The sequence below is a fragment of the Panthera onca genome, chromosome D4 (genome assembly GCF_046562875.1).
Source record: "Panthera onca isolate mPanOnc1 chromosome D4, mPanOnc1 haplotype 2, whole genome shotgun sequence".
In the NCBI taxonomy this organism is placed as follows: domain Eukaryota; kingdom Metazoa; phylum Chordata; class Mammalia; order Carnivora; family Felidae; genus Panthera; species Panthera onca.
Genome location: NC_138351.1, coordinates 14,922,826 through 14,939,638, shown reverse-complemented (window position 1 = coordinate 14,939,638; position 16,813 = coordinate 14,922,826). Strand labels below are relative to the sequence as shown.

The 16,813-nt window shown below is 40.7% G+C and overlaps 1 pseudogene; it reads right to left on the bottom strand.

The window, feature by feature from the left end:
- Positions 1–16,317: 16,317 nt before the first annotated feature.
- On the bottom strand, positions 16,318–16,410 carry LOC132663974 (U2 spliceosomal RNA; annotated as a pseudogene).
- Between the last annotated feature and the right edge of the window lie 403 nt (positions 16,411–16,813).

Below are 16,813 nucleotides of genomic sequence, written 5' to 3'. Positions count from 1 at the left end.
ACGTTTGGAAAACGAAGGTTGCCCTATGATATAGATAAGTTTCTTAGGTAAAGAGGAATCTCTGTTAATAGCTGTCTTCCTGGCATAAGGAAGAAGTTGAGGGGGGAAGTAAACAGATTTTCTTGAATCTGAGGGCTTTTGATTGCTTTTAACTCCAAATAGTGTTCATGCCAAAGTGGCCCATCCTGGGGTGGCCTGCCCTTGGCCCCTATAATCTACAGTTTTAGAAAAATGCTTATATGTAATTAGGATCTAATATATATCAGTGATGACAATGTTGTGTTGTCATTATTCTCTTGTCTTGGTAGGACTTTTACCACTCAGTTATCTGTTCCTAAAACCCAGCTTCCTCCCTTCTCTTCCCTGTTTCTGTTATTGCATCCAACTGGTAACATTTATTTCTCTCCTAAATCTACTCCCTTCCTCCTTATCTCCACAGATGCATCCTTCATTTCATCATTCATTTCACTTCCAGACTTCCTCCATGTCTTCCTGAAAGTCTCCCTGCCTCCATGAGTGATAGTTTTCACGAATCTGATGATGTTCCCCCGTGAACAAAATCACATCCGTGATAGTATGCAATTTACTCTGAAAGGGTGTAAAAAGTGTTACATGTGTGTATGTGGAGAAAGAGAGAGAGAATGTTGGAGCAAATGGGACAGAATGTTAACAATAGATAAATCTGGATAAATGTATGCAAGTGTTCTATGTACTCTTTGATTATTGCAACTTTTTCGTAAGTTTGGTTTTCAAAACAAACAGAACACTGGCTAACCTACGTCTTCAGACTCATCTCCTACTATTTTTCCTCCTCGGCGTTTAAGCTTCAGCCATCATCCATGATTGTAGTTCTTTACTTTTGCAGTTGGGTGTTCACTAATTTGGAATAGGATGACCTTTAGTGCTTGTCTACCTGGAAAACTCCCATGTATACTTCAAGACCCAACATATAATCCTTCCTGTATTGTGCCTGTGTTTTTTGAATCACCTTACTTCCTTGGGCTGAATGTGTTTCTCATTTTGACTCCTGTGCCCTTTTCTCATGTAGTATATAATTAGTCTGTTTCTTATACTAAACTCAGAGATCTTGAAGAACAGAGTCCCCTGAGTCATTCATTATTGCACCCTAGAGCCTAAAATCCCGATTTCTGGCCTCTCGCACTCTTGGATACATTTGTATTTGCCAGACCATGCTGGTTCTTCACCTTTAGCCATTTACAGTGGTCGTGATGGCTGTCATTTGCTGCAGCTTCCTGTTGTTCCCAGCTGAAGCTTGCTTCCTGGCTACTCTCCCCAAATTGTTTTTAAAACTTCTTCTGCATATGGAGGAAGTGAGTCGTTACTGTTGAGCTGAAATCCAGTGGTGATCTGTGTTACTTACAGACCTCCTCCAACCCCAGCACCTTGTTTCCTTACTCTAATTCTGTGTTTTGGAACCAGTTAATGTACCTCTTACAAGTCTTTGTTTTCTCATCTATAAAAAACATACACTTTAGTCCAGTATCCGTTGGAAGAGGTATATGTAGGGGAAAAAAAATAATTTTACCACTACTCTTCTAGGTTCTTGGCTGCTTCCTTCCTGAAGAATAAATATGTCACTCTAAATTATGCCTCTTTAGGGGTACCTGGGTGGCTCAGTCAGTTGAGCTTCCGACTCTTGATTTTGGCTCGAGTCATGATCCCAGGGTCATGAGATTGAGTCCCACATCGGACTCAGAGTAGAGCCTGCTTAAGATTCTCTCTCTCCCTCACTGCCCCTCCCCTGCTCATGCATGAACTCTCACTTGCTCACTCTCTCTCTTCCAAAATAAATAAACATTAAAAAAAAAATAAAACATGCCTCTTTGGCATAAACATTATCTTCAGCTGGTTATTTTTAAGAAACAGCAGACACAGGATAAGCTCCAAAAAAGAGTAGAAGGTACCCTTTGTAAGGGACATTTACATTTATAAGGGAAATTGCCATTTGTGAGGGTGTGTCCCTTTGTACATTCATCAATGAAAAAGACATCATTTGAACCTGCATAACAACCCTACCCTTGTTTACCATGCTTTTCCTGGTAGCCTCCCATAACTGGCTCTCTACCTCCTACATTTTCCTTTTGTCTTTAGTCGAAGATGGGATTGAAGGGCGGGGGTTGGGGGGGGGGCTGGCGGGGAGTGTCAGCCAAGAATCTAGAAAGGTAGAGGGAAAATAATTTTTCCTCCTCTATACCCTCTTATAATAAAAGACAGATTAACCAGAAAAAAGTAAACAGAAGTGTAATAACACATATGCCTTCTGTATACATGGGAGAGACCCAGGAAGACTGGGTAACTCCCTGAAATGGCCCAAGCCACCACCTTGACTACCATCTTCAGCTATTGACAAAAGAAGAATGCTTGGGTTGGGCAGAGAAGCTAATTATGGGAGGTTACCAGGAAAAGCACAATAAACAGAAGATAAGGTTGTTACAGATTTAAGTCAGACCTTCTCCATCGATAAGAGTTTCTAGAGATTTAGGTGCATTCTTCTCTTCTTGATAGAGAGGGAGACACCCTTCTAAATGGAGATATTCCTTATAAATGTAAATGTCCCTCAGAAAAGGGCAATTTCTACTCCTGTGTCTGTACCTTCTCAAAACTAATCAGCCTAAAATAATCTTTATGCCAAAGAGGCATATTTGGGGGGGGAGGGGGTAGAACATTCTTTTCCCCTTCTGTACATTTTATTTTCTCTTCCCTTTGCTTTGGCTTCCTGTTAAGACAGATCATTTCATTGAATCCTCTGAGCTGATTTGTCAAAGCTTATCAAATAGTAATAGAAACTAACAAGTTATTTCTTGAGAGTTATTTAAGTCAAAGACCAGAATGCCCCATACATACATATGATATATGGATAATATCCCCTTGGATTCTTATGGGGGATTTTTCTGTGAAGATTTCAGGGTAGGGCAAACTTAGCACTGTTTATAGCAATAAGTGACCCTTCTAAAAGTTCGAAGAAGAAAACTTATTGCCAGTGGAACCTATTCACTTTGAAATACCACTTTGAAAGAGGATGTCACCTACCGCCATTTTGACCTCAGGTACTTTCTAATTGATTCAGTTCATCTTTCCCCTTTGTCTCTTAACTCAAGCAGAAGACCCTGAGGGCAAAGCATCCCCATGATGGGAACTGAAACAGCCTCCCTCAGCCACAGGGACTGCCCTGGGTCCGTAAGACCCTGTGTGATTAACCCCAAGACAATGATCGAACTGACTTTTACTGCCCACTTGCACATACCCACCGACCTCTGTCCCACATTTTTCTCATATAAACCTGGAAGCATTTTTGACACTTTGGAGCCAGTCTCTGAGACGCGAATCCGCTGTCTTGCCAGTGTTGGCCTCGCTGAAATAAATTCCCTTTCTGTTTCACCACCACTGTCTCTCTGCCTTTGGATTTTGTCAGCAGCAAAGTGGCCCAACCTGGTCTGCTTGGGCCCCCTTGGAGTCATGTGCTCTTGCACCCCTGTGCCCCTGGCTACAACTTGAAGGGCTGAGTGTTTTCTACGGTGATGAAATACAGAGCACATGCTTAAAATCTGCTTGTTGGGAACATAAGTGTGACTCTGGAATGAATGCTTCCTCATAGCAGGGACCTGGTCTTCCTGATTCAACACTCCATGCCAGGGCCTCAGACAATGCCTGACCCTACCACGAGGTCAGAGAATGAATGAATGAGGTCAATAAGCCTGTGTGGGGAAATGTCAGAGCTTCAAACCTAAGAATATTCAAGCAAATAAAGAGGAGAACCCTGAAGGGACAGGTTCTTTAAGGCCCCACCTTTGCCATCAGGATTACACTTGGTACTTCTGCTTCATCTGTATTGGAGATGTCCAGCTGCCACCCAGTCCAGGCCTTTCCATGATGGATATTCTCCAAATGGTCCTGGAATTGAAAGTTGTAATAGAACTTTTTAGTCCCTTTGTGTTCTGCTGTTTGCGGCATGCTGCAGCTTTTCAAGCCCCAGGGGGCAGACGGGGGGGGGGGGGGGGGGGGGGGGGTTCCCTGGGAGTCGTTTTACCATAATAAATGGCTAAGTTACTGATAGCCGTTCCCTTTCTCATACGCTCTTTATCAACACAGTACAGTTTCCTGTACCCATCAGTGATGGGGAAGTGATACAGCTGACATTATTACATGTAAGTAACCCAAAGTTATCTTGTCTTAATCTCCCGGGTCATATTCTCTAACATCATTCATATTTTAAATGATTTGCAGGTTATTGTTCTTTTAGAGATCTATTTTATTTTCTTGCTCAGTTCCTGTTAATCTGCTTATCTCCAATTTGCCGAAGACTTTGCTCTTTTTTCTTTTTCTTTCTTTCTTTTTTGTTTTGCTCTTCCAGTCTGAGGACTTGACAAATGCAATGTTGGGGCAATAGAGGAGAGACAGGCCTTAGGATGTACTGTATAAATGACCAAAATGTGATGTACTATACCTTCTCAGCATAAACTGGAAATTGAAAAAAAAAAAAAAGTGCTGCAAATAGAATTGCTTCCTTTGGGCTTAAACCGGATTGGCAGCAACATAGATTCTGCTGTGAGTTGAAGTCACTTTCTACTTTGGCACGACTCGGTCCATGGGGATGGTGGAGTCATGATTTAGCAGCAAGACTCTGGGAGCAGGCCAGCATCCACATCTGTTCTGAACTGTAAGTGGACTGCAAAAATGCTCGAAAAAAAGCCAGAGGTGGGAGGTGAAAGAGAACACAAAACCTTTAACCTCAAAAAGGCCAGGAAAACGACTTGATCAATTCCAAGGAGATTCGATTTCGAGAGAAGCTTTTATGGAAACAAAATCTATACGATTCTTCTCTGTCTACATCCATTAAGTTCCTCTGCCCTGTGATACAAGAATCATAATACAATACAAGAAAATGTTATTAGGAAGGACTAAAGCCTCACCTACCTTACTTGGGATGAGTCCTAACAATTGAAGTGCAATATCCTGCTAACACCTCTTAGACATTCATCACCCTTTTTAGAGAGTTGCATGATGGATTTCTTTTCTCCAAATGTGTGACTCCACCATCTTGTAGGAATTGGGGGGAGGGGGTGTTTTGTCATGTTTTGTTTTAACATCAAGAGGTACGCTATCAATTGAATATCATGAAGATGACAGGACGCCTGGGTGGCTCAGTAGGTTGAGTATCCAACTTCGGCTCAGGTCATGATCTCACAGTTTGTGAGTTCAAGCCCCACATCAGGGTTGCTGCTGTCAGTGTAGAGACTGCTTGGCTCCTCTGTCCCCCTCTCTCCGTGCCCCTGCCCTGCTCGTGTGCATTCTCTCTCTCTAAAAAATAAATAAATAAAAGCATTAAAAATTTTAGTTTGAATATCATGGCGATCATGAGTGGGAGAGAGTGTAGCTGATATACTAGAAAGAATTTGGAGACAGACTGGCCTGGGTTCAAACTTCAACTCCATTTCCTGGCTGTGTGACTTCAGGCAAGTTGCTCCCTTGTGCTTAGCTTTTTCACCTATGATGAGAATAGTAATATCTAATTCCTGGGTTGTGAAGATTAAGGGAGTCCATGGGCATATGGAAAGCATGGGATAAATGTTAGTTTGCCTTCTCTCTATTCTCTCTGGGTGCCCTTTCCTTCTGTCTTATTGTCCTGCAGACAATGTCGCATAACCTGAGTCTTTATTTCCAGAGAAGGTATTTGTCTAGTTGGAGTCAATGAACCAAACTTGGCTTGTCTAAAGTTGAAAGTATTTTTTTCTAGCGAGCCAAAAGTGGCCAGAAAAACTGAGAGAAAACAGCCTGCATGGCACAGACACAAGAAAGGGAGAGTCTGAGTTTACTTGGAGTAATCACAATGGATTTTGCAAAGAAGCTGGGGCAAGGATCAGTTGGGCTATTTAGCCAAAATGCCAGATCCTTTTTGGAAAGACTTTCTGAAATGATAGTCAAATTTTCAATAAAGCACATAGACGATTCAAAATAATAGAAATCATAGAAGTAATTTCCACATGGCTTAGAAAAATAATTTTTGTTTCTCAGGGAAGCACATCACATTTTCTAATTAATTATTGGGATATATAAAGAAAATAAAATAGCTCTTAGGGATTCCCAAGGCCTTACTCAAACTCTCTGACTCACAGTTTCCTTATGTAACATGAAAAGATTGAAATGAAATTGATTCTTTTTTTAAAGTTTTTATTTATTTATTTATTTTGAGAGAGAGCATGTGTGTATGCGTGAGTGGGGGAGGGGCAAAGCAAGAGGGAGAGAGAGAATCCTAACCAGGTCCTGAGCCGTCAGCACAAAGCTGGATGGAGGCTTGAACGCAAGAACCCTGAGATCTTACCTGAGCCAAAATCAAGAGTCGGATGCGTAACCCACTGAGCCACCTAGATGCCCTGAAATAGATTCTTTCTAATTCCCTTTCGGTCTAAATTTCTAAGATTTTGTGCTTGGTTAAACATATTAAAATTATTTTTATACCTTCTATATTGACAATTATGATTTACTGAGAACTTAGTTGATGTGCTTCAGGTCATTTACTCCCTATACTTATCCCAGGTAAAGGAGCACCTGTCCGGTTCAGTAAGCGGAGCGGACAACTCCTAACCTTGGGGTTGTGAGTTCAAGCCCCCTATTGGGTGTAGAGATTACTTGAAAATAAAATCTTAAAAAAAAAAAATACAATAGAAAATAGGCACTACTATTATTCCCATTTTACAGGTAAGGAAACTAAAGCCAAATGTAAGCAATTTTTCCAATGCCATCCTGTTAGCAAATGAGAGAAGTTCAGATTTAACTGGTTCTGGTTCAAATTTAACTGGTTTAACTCTGATTCTGTCTCAAGCTTCTAACCCAAACCTATGTTGCCCCCCAGTACATTGTTTTATTAACAAAGGACAAGAAGCTTTCTTCGTTGGGGCACTGGGTGGCTCAGTTGGTTAAGCATCTGACTCTTGATTTCAGCTCAGGTCATGATCTCAGTGTTCATGAGTTCGAGCCCCACATTGGGCTCTTCACTGACAGTGCAGAACCTGCTTGGGATTTTATCTTCCTCCCTCTCTCACTGCCTTCCCTTGCTCTCTTTCTCTCTCTCTCTCTCTCAAAAAATAAATAAACTATTAAAAAAGTTAAAATAAAAGAAACTTTCTGGGCAATGGAAAAAATGCAATCTTGGTAAAAAAATAATCTCCTAAATAAATGGTATATTGAATTATTATTATAATTATATAGTGAATTATATATAATAATTATAATAATTATTGGGACTGGGAAATTTGTCAGTGCTTTGGACTGTGAGTACTGTGGCTGAGCAGTGTGTTTTTTACCTTGGCTCCTGCTTGCTAGGTAAAGTAGGTACTTAATGAATTCGTGTGGAACGAAATGTATATTGGGTAACCTCATTATAAATCATTATAAAGGTTTTGAAGGCTGGAAGCAACTTTATGGCTCATTTAAACTATCTCCCCTCCTACCCCACTATTTTATAGAAGAAGGAACTAAAAGTCAGAGAGAGGGAAAGAGAGACACAATTGGCACCCAGGGCTCCTCATTCACAATCCAGACCTCCTTCCCACTTGACTGTTGTATGGAATTCTTCCCACTTCCTCTCAGTGTATCTGGAATTGAACGAACGTGAGTTCGCTCCTTGCTAAGTGACAGAGAGAGACTATACCAGGTGGAGTTGTCACCCAAAAGAAATTTCATTTGCAGAAAATAAGGACATCTCAGGGCATAACGTCCAAAACCATGACTCCTGGAGTGAGGGCGAGTGGGTTTCTTTTATTTAGTGTTAAGATGAATGTTCAGAAAGGGCAGTTTTATCGCTGCAGGGAAGGCCAGCAGGGGTACTGTATGGGTGTCCTGTATTATGTTCATGAAGCTGTGTTCCTCCTGGAGTGCAGAGTTAAACATTACGATGAGGTAGGGGTGACTGGACGCCCATCTGTGCAGGTGTGAGTCAGTGATCAAACTCACACTGCCCTCAGCTGCCTGGAGCTTTTCCTGTTTGTTGTTTGCCTCCAAAAGATAAGGTTCACGTTCCCATGAAGAAGAAGGGGGAGTCCGTGGGAGGCTTGCCAGGGACAGTGGTAACCTCCTTAGCCCTGCGGGCACGGTTTCACACCCACCGGGCTTGAAGCCCAGCTCCCTACCAGCTGAGGTGCTCAGGTCCCCAGTTCACAGCCTCACTTTTTTGCCCATTACCCACTTGGTTTCTCAGCCTTGAACCAGCCAAGGGCATGGCAGGAAAAGCCAGCTGGCATGGCAAAACACTCCCTTGAGAGGGGACTAATTTTGCCTGGCCTTACAGAGCTCGCCTGCCTTGTTTCAGCTGTGTCTGCACCGATATGGCTGAATTTACAAGAGCCAAGAGGATGTTTTCGCCATCTGCCTGTTAGTGGGGAATTGGCCTTTCTGCTCCCCCCACAGGGTTTGGGAAGGCTTGGTGGCTCGGGGCCAGCCCGCCGGGGTGCTTCTCCTTGGATTGTATTCTGCTGAAGGAAAGGAAACTCCGCTGAGCTCCAGAGCCAAGGGTGACAAATGGCCTGCATGCATCTGGGACAGCAAGCTTGATCTGGACACAATCGCAACACTGTTGCAAACTGTCTTCTGAATACTTGTCATTGTCACATTTGGACAGTCAGTTGAGAAAGGCCTGCCTTAAACAAAAAAGAAAGAAAGAGAACAAAGAATTTTTTTTTACGATCTTATTTTTAAGTAATCTCTACACTCAATGTGGGGCTCAAACTTAACCCCAAGATCAAGAGTCACAGGTTCTACCGACTCAGCCAGCCAGGTGCCCCAGAATTTTTCTTCCTAATTACAGAAGCACTACATGTTTATTGTAGAAAATTTAGAAAGTACAGAAAAATATAGAGAAGACAACAAATGCTATGTATCTGATTATTATGTATCTGTACCATTCTAGGAGAATCATCAGGAAGTTTCTGTTATATATTCATTACAGCTTTTAAAACATATGCAAGGGGCGCCTGGGTGGCTCAGTCGGTTAAGCGTCCGACTTCAGCTCAGGTCACGATCTCGCGGTCCGCGAGTTCGAGCCCCGCGTCGGGCTCTGGGCTGACGGCTCAGAGCCTGGAGCCTGCTTCCGATTCAGTGTCTCCCTCTCTCTCTGCCCCTCCCCCGTTCATGCTGTGTCTCTCTCTGTCTCAAAAATAAATAAACGTTAAAAAAAATTAAAAAAAAAAAAAAACATATGCAAATGGATTCTCCATGTACTTTTATGTTTGCTTTTTTTCTTAAAATACGTCATAAACAATTTTGTATACTAGTAGATCTTATTTAACACTATTTTTGGTAACTACATAGTATTCCATCCTTTGCTTATACCATATATATTTATAACCCTGTTGGTGGATATTTAAGTGTTCCTCAGCTTTTTGTTATTTTTTTTTTTATTTTTTTTAACGTTTATTTATTTTTGAGACAGAGAGAGACACAGCATGAACAGGGGAGGGGCAGAGAGAGAGGGAGACACAGAATCGGAAGCAGGCTCCAGGCTCTGAGCCGTCAGCCCAGAGCCCGACGCGGGGCTCGAACTCGCGGACCGAGAGACCGTGACCTGAGCTGAAGTCGGAAGCTCAACCGACTGAGCCACCCAGGCGCCCCCTCAGCTTTTTGTTATTTGAAGTAATGAGTGATAAACCTTTTTGCCTGATTATTTTCATAAGAAAGCAAAATTGTTAAATCAAAGTCATAACTAGTTTCTACTTTTAAAAATTTTAGGGGCATCTGAGTGGCTCAGTCGGTTCAGCACCAGACTTCCACTCAGGTCATGATCTCACAGTCCTTGAGTTCGAGCCCCGCGTCGGGCTCTGTGCTGACAGCTCAGAGCCTAGAGCCTGCTTCAGATTCTGTGTCTCCCTCTCTCTCTGCCCCTCCCCTGCTCACTCTGTTTCTCTCTCTCAAAAATAAATAAACATTAAATAAATAAATAAATAAATAAATAAATAAATAAAGGTTTTAATACCCACTGCCAAATTGCCTTTGGGCAAGGTTATACCAAATTACATTTCCATTAATATAAACCCATGAGCAAACTTCTCAGCGTCCTCACTACCATGGGGTGTTAACTTTTAAAACGTTTGCCAAAGTGATAAGTGAAAAATGTTAGCATTCTACCTTTACCCTTAAATGTACATGGTTGACCACCACGCATTTTCTTAATTAATTAATTTTTAAAGTTTATTTATTTATTGATTAATCTCTACACCCAATGTGGGGGTCATGAATTTGAGCCCGAGATCAAGAGTCACATGCTCTTTCGAGTGAGCCAGCCAGGTGCCCCACATTTCCTTAATTTAAGCCAAGCTAAGGTTACAAAGACTCAGGGCCAGTCAGGTTTGTTCCCAGATAAAGACAATCATACTTGGGGCTATTTTGATTATGTGATCTTTTTCTCTTCTTGTTAATTACACAATAAGTGATGATGCTATCTTACTTATTTGCCATTTGCAGATGATAATACTTGTTCCAGAGCAGATAAGCCTTTATATCTGTTTGTTTGCTTGTTTGTTTGTTTGTTTGTTTTAAGAGGAAAAAAGTGGTCATCTTGCCTTTTGCGGTTATGATACAGAATACTCCCAATGAATGTTTATTTCTGTGAGTATCTTAGGTATGCCACCAGGAAAGTCAAGATAAATGCTTCTCTATAGCAATAATGTGATAAAAAGGAAATGTATTTTGTGTTTCCGAAACTAGAAGTATTAATGAAGTAGGGTTTTTTTTTTACCTCCTGGGAAAGAAAAATGTGAAACATTTTTTGGTGGAATTACTTAAAAGATGTAAGAGGGGCACCTGTTTGGCTCAGTTAGAAGAGCACACAACTCTCGATCTTGGGGTTGTAAGCTCGAGCCCCACATTGGGTGTAGAGATTACTTAAAAATCTTAAGAAAAAATGCTCATGAGGAGGATGGCATTCTGGGTGGTGGGATGGTTTCAATAATTAGGAGTGAGCGTGGCTAGATTGTTTTACTAAATCGAGATGCTCAAGAGAATGACCTACTGGTGCTTGTATTCCTAGTGCCTAGAGCTGTGCTAAAAAATGTGTTCTAGGCAGAATTTAGTATGTCTCGTGAAGGGTTGTACTTGATCAGAGAAGAGAATCATCAATGGTAAAGGAGAAAAAAAAAAGAGTTCTTTATGTTTTCTATCAAAGAAGTGGAGATGATTAGATAAATTTCAATTTTTAAAAAGTTTTGTAGTTGTATTTTATTTAAAAATTTTTTAATGTTTGTTTATTTTTGAGGTACATAGAGACAGAGCATGAGTGGGGGAGGGGCAGAGAGAGAGAGAGAGAGAGAGAGAGACAGAATCTCAAGCAGGCTCCAGGCTCTGAGCTGTCAGCACAGAGCCCGACGCGGGACTCAAACTCACAGACCGCGAGATCATGACCTGAGCCAAAGTCAGACACTTAACTGACTGAGCCACCCAGGCACCCCCATAGTTGTATTTTATTTTAAATAAATAAGTATAGGGGTGCCTGGCTGGCCCAATCAGTAAAGCATGTGACTCTTGATATCGATGTTATGAGTTCAAGTCCTATTTTGGGCATAGAGCTTACATAAAATAAAATAAAATAAAATAAAATAAAATAAAATAAAATAAAATAAATAAAATAAAAATAAAGCCAGTTAAAATAAACAAATATAATGTTACCTACCTATGGTTTTTTCAATATTTGCAAAATCACTTTCATAAAAATATACACACTATATTTCTGAGATGTTTATAGTTTATCATTTATATAAAAAAGGTTTGCCATTAATAGTACTTTAATATTGATTTTTTGTTTCAGAGTTTGGCCTTTCTGGGAAGGAAGACCTCAATATAATGTGTATGCTAAAAAATACAAAACAAAACTAAGCTCAAAGTAAAACCTGAGCTCAAAGCAATGTGCTGTAATGGACAAAGGAGGTCAGGGTCAGTGGATTTGGGTTAAGAAATGCAGCTCTATCATCAGTGGAGGAACTTTGGCTAATCCAATACCCTCTCCTCATCTCAGCCTTCTGATCTATAAAATGCAAGATTTGGACTTGTTGATCCCTTCCAGGTCAGAGAGTTTCTGATTCTATTTGTGATTTTGAGAAGGTGATTGGGCCAGGTAATGTCGAATTTGGCTGATATCAAACCTAACAAAAGCAAACATGATTTCACAAAGTCTCTCTTAGCAAAAGTAATTTCTTTCTCTTCCTGTTCTTTCCCTTCTCTTTTTGGCAGTATGATATCCCCATCACTTCTTCTGTGGGGTAGATGGAAACACAGTCTTTCTTCTTCCTTCACTTTCCAAGGGACTTCTTTGGCTAAGAGAGGAAATGAAAAGATGTAACATCAAAGACAGCAGAGTATTCTACGGAAGCAGGTGCGAGGCACTACCCAAGCAAAGACAAGAATGAGGAGCCAGAGAATTGAGAAGGAAGGCTGGAATGGTGAGTGTTTTAAAGAGGAGGATCGAAGAAGTTAGAGCAGCTGTCTTGGGGGAAAGGAAAGGAAAGGTTGGTGTTTGCTAAGGAAGATGTTTATGACGATTTGCTCTGTATCGTGCAATTAAATTCAATTTTTTGCTGCCTCTTCAAGAGACCCAGAGGTAAGATCTGCATAACTCTTCATTTGTCTTTGGAGCAGAATTGCCTTCCTTCCTTATAGACATGACAGCGTGAGATACCTGCACATGACATGGTCCTGTTGTTTTTACGTTTGATTTAAAAGCTAGGGAGAGCTACGTCAATTGCAGGCATCACTCATAATGTTATTTAAAAACAGAAAAACAGACCCTTTCTTATGTATCAGCTTCTCCTCATAGATTTTCTTTAATATTTTGAACAATTCCTCAGATATAGATTTTCCCCCCATCTAACATTATGCCTTTGAAAAGCTGGGCAATCTTATGTTGAGACATTGCAGGTCTGCTTTTAGGAGTGTCTCAAATAAATATTGAATCAAATATTCACAACTTTGCAGATTTCTACAATAACATCAGCTATTGCTGTGTGTTCTTTGTTAGATATAAAATTAGTTAGGTTAGTTTGGATTATGTTAACATTACATTCTTAAAAATAAATATTAATATAAATATTAAAAATAAAGATTACTATAACAATTTTTAACTTTTTTTCATTTTTTTTTTTAACGTAATCTCTATACCCAATGTGGGGCTTAAACTCACCACCCTGAGATCAAGAGTCAGATGTTCTACCACTGAGCCAGCCACACACCCCTGGAGTGAAATTCTGAAACATACTATGAATAAAAAGTATGAACGTATTCTTCCAACCAAATATTTGTATGTGGAACTTGGTTCCCCCTCTTAGTTTGTACAAAGTTACTCAGAAATTGGTGTAGCTGAGAACGGAACTGGGCTTGGTCTGATTGTTGCAATGGACTGTTTCACACACAGAAGACCCTCCTCAACTCTTAACTCTGTCCCTATTGTCAGCAACCTCTAAAAACATTCAGTCATAATTACATTCTGTGTTCCCATCTGAATCAAGGCTGAACTCAAGTTCATCTGGGGGCTGAAATGATTAGGGACATCATAAAAAAGTTCGAAGTTGCACAGAAGTGCTGAAGCAACACCACCCACCAGCTCTGATCTCCACTCATACCCACACTGGCTGGGTTATTCCTTCAGGGAAAGGAATCAAGACCAAGAAAGAGGCCTTTGGCGCTCTCTCTGCCCAGTGTGTACATGGTGCCCTCTAGTGGCAGAGTGGAGCATTTCCAGAAAGGGAATGCAGAATCTGATGCCGCAGCACATATTAGGATCTTCCAGCTAGCTTTTTGTTTATATAACCTTTATTTGAATTAAAGGTAGAAAACAATATACTTTTATTTGTAGGTTAAGGTGCAAGTTGCTATGGCAATCTAAAATAGTTATACACACTTCGTCATATTATCCTTTTAGACATTTTTATATGTAAGGAATAAGGTTAATCATTTAGGAAGTTTGACAATAATGAGAAAATTCTCCTCAAAAAAAATTTCCTTACTGTGCTATTGGTATAAAGCTCATAATAGCCAAGACACTTAGGGGCGCCTGGGTGGCTCAGTCAGTTAAGGCTCTGACTTCAGCTCAGGTTATGATTTTGTGGTTCATGAGGTCGAGCCCCGCATCGGGCTCTGTGCTGACAGCTCAGAGCCTGGATCCTGCTTCGGATTCTGTGTCTCCCTCTCTCTCTGCCCTTCCCCTGCTTGCACTTTCTCTCTCTCTCAAATATAAATAAACATTAATTTTTTTTTTTAAATAGCCAAGATGTTTATATTAAGGGCCTGAACCCAACTCATTAAATAAAAATAAAAGCACATTTCTTGAAAAAGTGCTAAAGAAGAAGGTACGTCAAAAAAATGCCCTATACATATTTTTTCAAAAGGACATAAACTATACTTTTCAGCACTGTCTTCTCTTCAAATTTCCTTGACCAACAATATATAGCAGGACTTTAATGTCCAGATGGCATTGTAGGAAGATGGCTACGGCAGTCATGTGCAGAAAAGCATGTATGTAATGCAGATAAAATATAAAGATATTATTCCAAAATTAAAATTGTCAAGATAGTCAATTCATATCTGAAAGTCTTGTTGTATCTTTATATAATTAAAAAACATAAATCTTGTATATTGTGCCTCAAGAGTCATGTCTTGAATGGTACTTGAAATGCAGAGTCTCCACCTTTAAAATGACAGTTGACATTTTCTACGCAGGCAGGTATTTCATTTCTGTGCTGTTTTATAGACTGTCTACTTTTAACGAAGTTGGTTTTTAAATAAAATGTTTATGATAAACAGCTTATCGGTTATGAGAACAAATGACTTCTTCTAAGCCCTAGTGTAAAATACATGCTTTCCAAATATGGAATGTTTATTTTATTTTTTAATTAATTTATTTAAGAGAGAGAGAGCAAGGAGAGGGTCAGAGAGAGAGGGAGAGAGGGAGAGTATCCCAAGGAGGCTCTGCACTGTCAGTGAGGAGCCCCGTGCGGGGCTGGAACTCACAACTGTGAGATCATGACCTGAGCGGAAATCAAGAGTCAGACGCTTAACTGGCTGACCCACCCAGGCGCCCTGGAATGTTTAATATATAGATATTGAACTTTTAAAAATGGCCATCTTAAGGGGCACCTGGGTGGCTCCGTTGGTTAAGCATCTGACTTCTGCCTAGGTCATGATCTCAGGGTTCATGGGTTCAGGCCCCGCATCGCGCTCTGTGCTGACAGCTCAGAGCCTGGAGCCGGCTTCGGATTCTGTGTCTCCCTCTCTCTCTGCCCCTCCCCTGCTTGCACTCTGTCTCTCTCTGTCTCTCTCTCTCTCTCAAAAATAAATAAACATTTAAAAAATGTTTTTAAATTCCCAGTTTTATTATACTGCAAAGCTGAAATTCATCTACTTCTTATAAAAAACATTCTGTTCATTCAAGCAGGACTTTGCTCCAATCTTCTTCAGTTTCCTTCTACCATATTCTATAGTGGACCTGCAAGTTTATTGTGCACATGCATTAAACCGTTAAGTAGTTCACAGTTTTAACTCTTAGTTCTGAAGTAAGTAACATCTTCGGGGGTGCCTGGGTGGTTCAGTTGGTTAAGTGTCTGACCCTTGACTTTGGCTCAGTCCATGATCCCAGGGTCATGGGATGGAGCCCCACATTGGGCTCTGCACTGAGCGTGGAGCCTGCATGGGATTCTGTCTCTCCTTCTGCCCCTGCCCCACTCATGCTCTCTTTCTCTAAAATTAAAAAACAAATTAAAAGAATAAATAAAGTAGCATCTTCATCGTACACAAATGTAGTTCAGAGATGATGCTGGAAAGATGATATATTCTACCTGTGACTGACTCCTTCTTTCACTGCTGTGCACAGACAGCACAAATGCCTTGTGTATGCCTATTATGAGAATATTACCTGCAACAGGTCTATTCCACCAGCTTTTATTTTCTTTTCAAAGGCATCACATTCTGTTTGTAAGTTTGCAGGATTCCCATTCCCACAAGGGTATGAGCAGTTTTAGGATCAACATCAATATGCTTTTAAAAAGGTATTCCACACCTACGATTGGGAGACTTGAGGACAATGGGTGGGAAATTCTACATATTCATCCACATTAAATGTCTCCAAATATTTAAGAGAGAGGTCTCCATTCTTGTAATGCTCTGTTGGTTTTGTTTTTGTTTCTGTGTTGTTGGAGGGGGTGGGGGGTGAGTATAGTTGACCACTATTAGGCTTTTTTACTAATGATGTATACTAATGATGATACATTGGTACACCTGAGAGACCAACTCACTCTTCTGATGCTGGAGCGGCAGGAACCCCTGATAACTTTTCGAGAGAGAAAAGTTGATTGTGCATTATTAAACTGATAAGAGCAGATACTACACTTGATCTTAGCCAAAAGGCCAAGAAGCGATTATCGTGCATTATTAAATATTCAACCGTGTTGATTTCCTTCTCCCTTGGCAAGAGTTGTGAATGATCACGTACACAAACACCAGCTTCTGAACTTCCAGTGACTAACACAGTAACTTGGATAATGCTACACGTTTGGACACAATTGTTGCAGGGTCCCCGAGCACGAGAGTCCTTGACACTCTGTATGGTGCATCTTACTAGGTTTATTTAAGGAGCTCGGGGACAGGACCCACAGGCAGAAAGAACCGAACTTTTGTTGTATGAAGCTGGTAGTTATACTTAGTACTCAAGTGGGAGGGGATGTGCAGGGAGTATCCGACCATAAATGTCTTCTTTGAAGTTCTACTTGTAAAACCACTTCCACAAGTTTTTCTGGTGTTTCTCATTCAGGTCTATATTAAG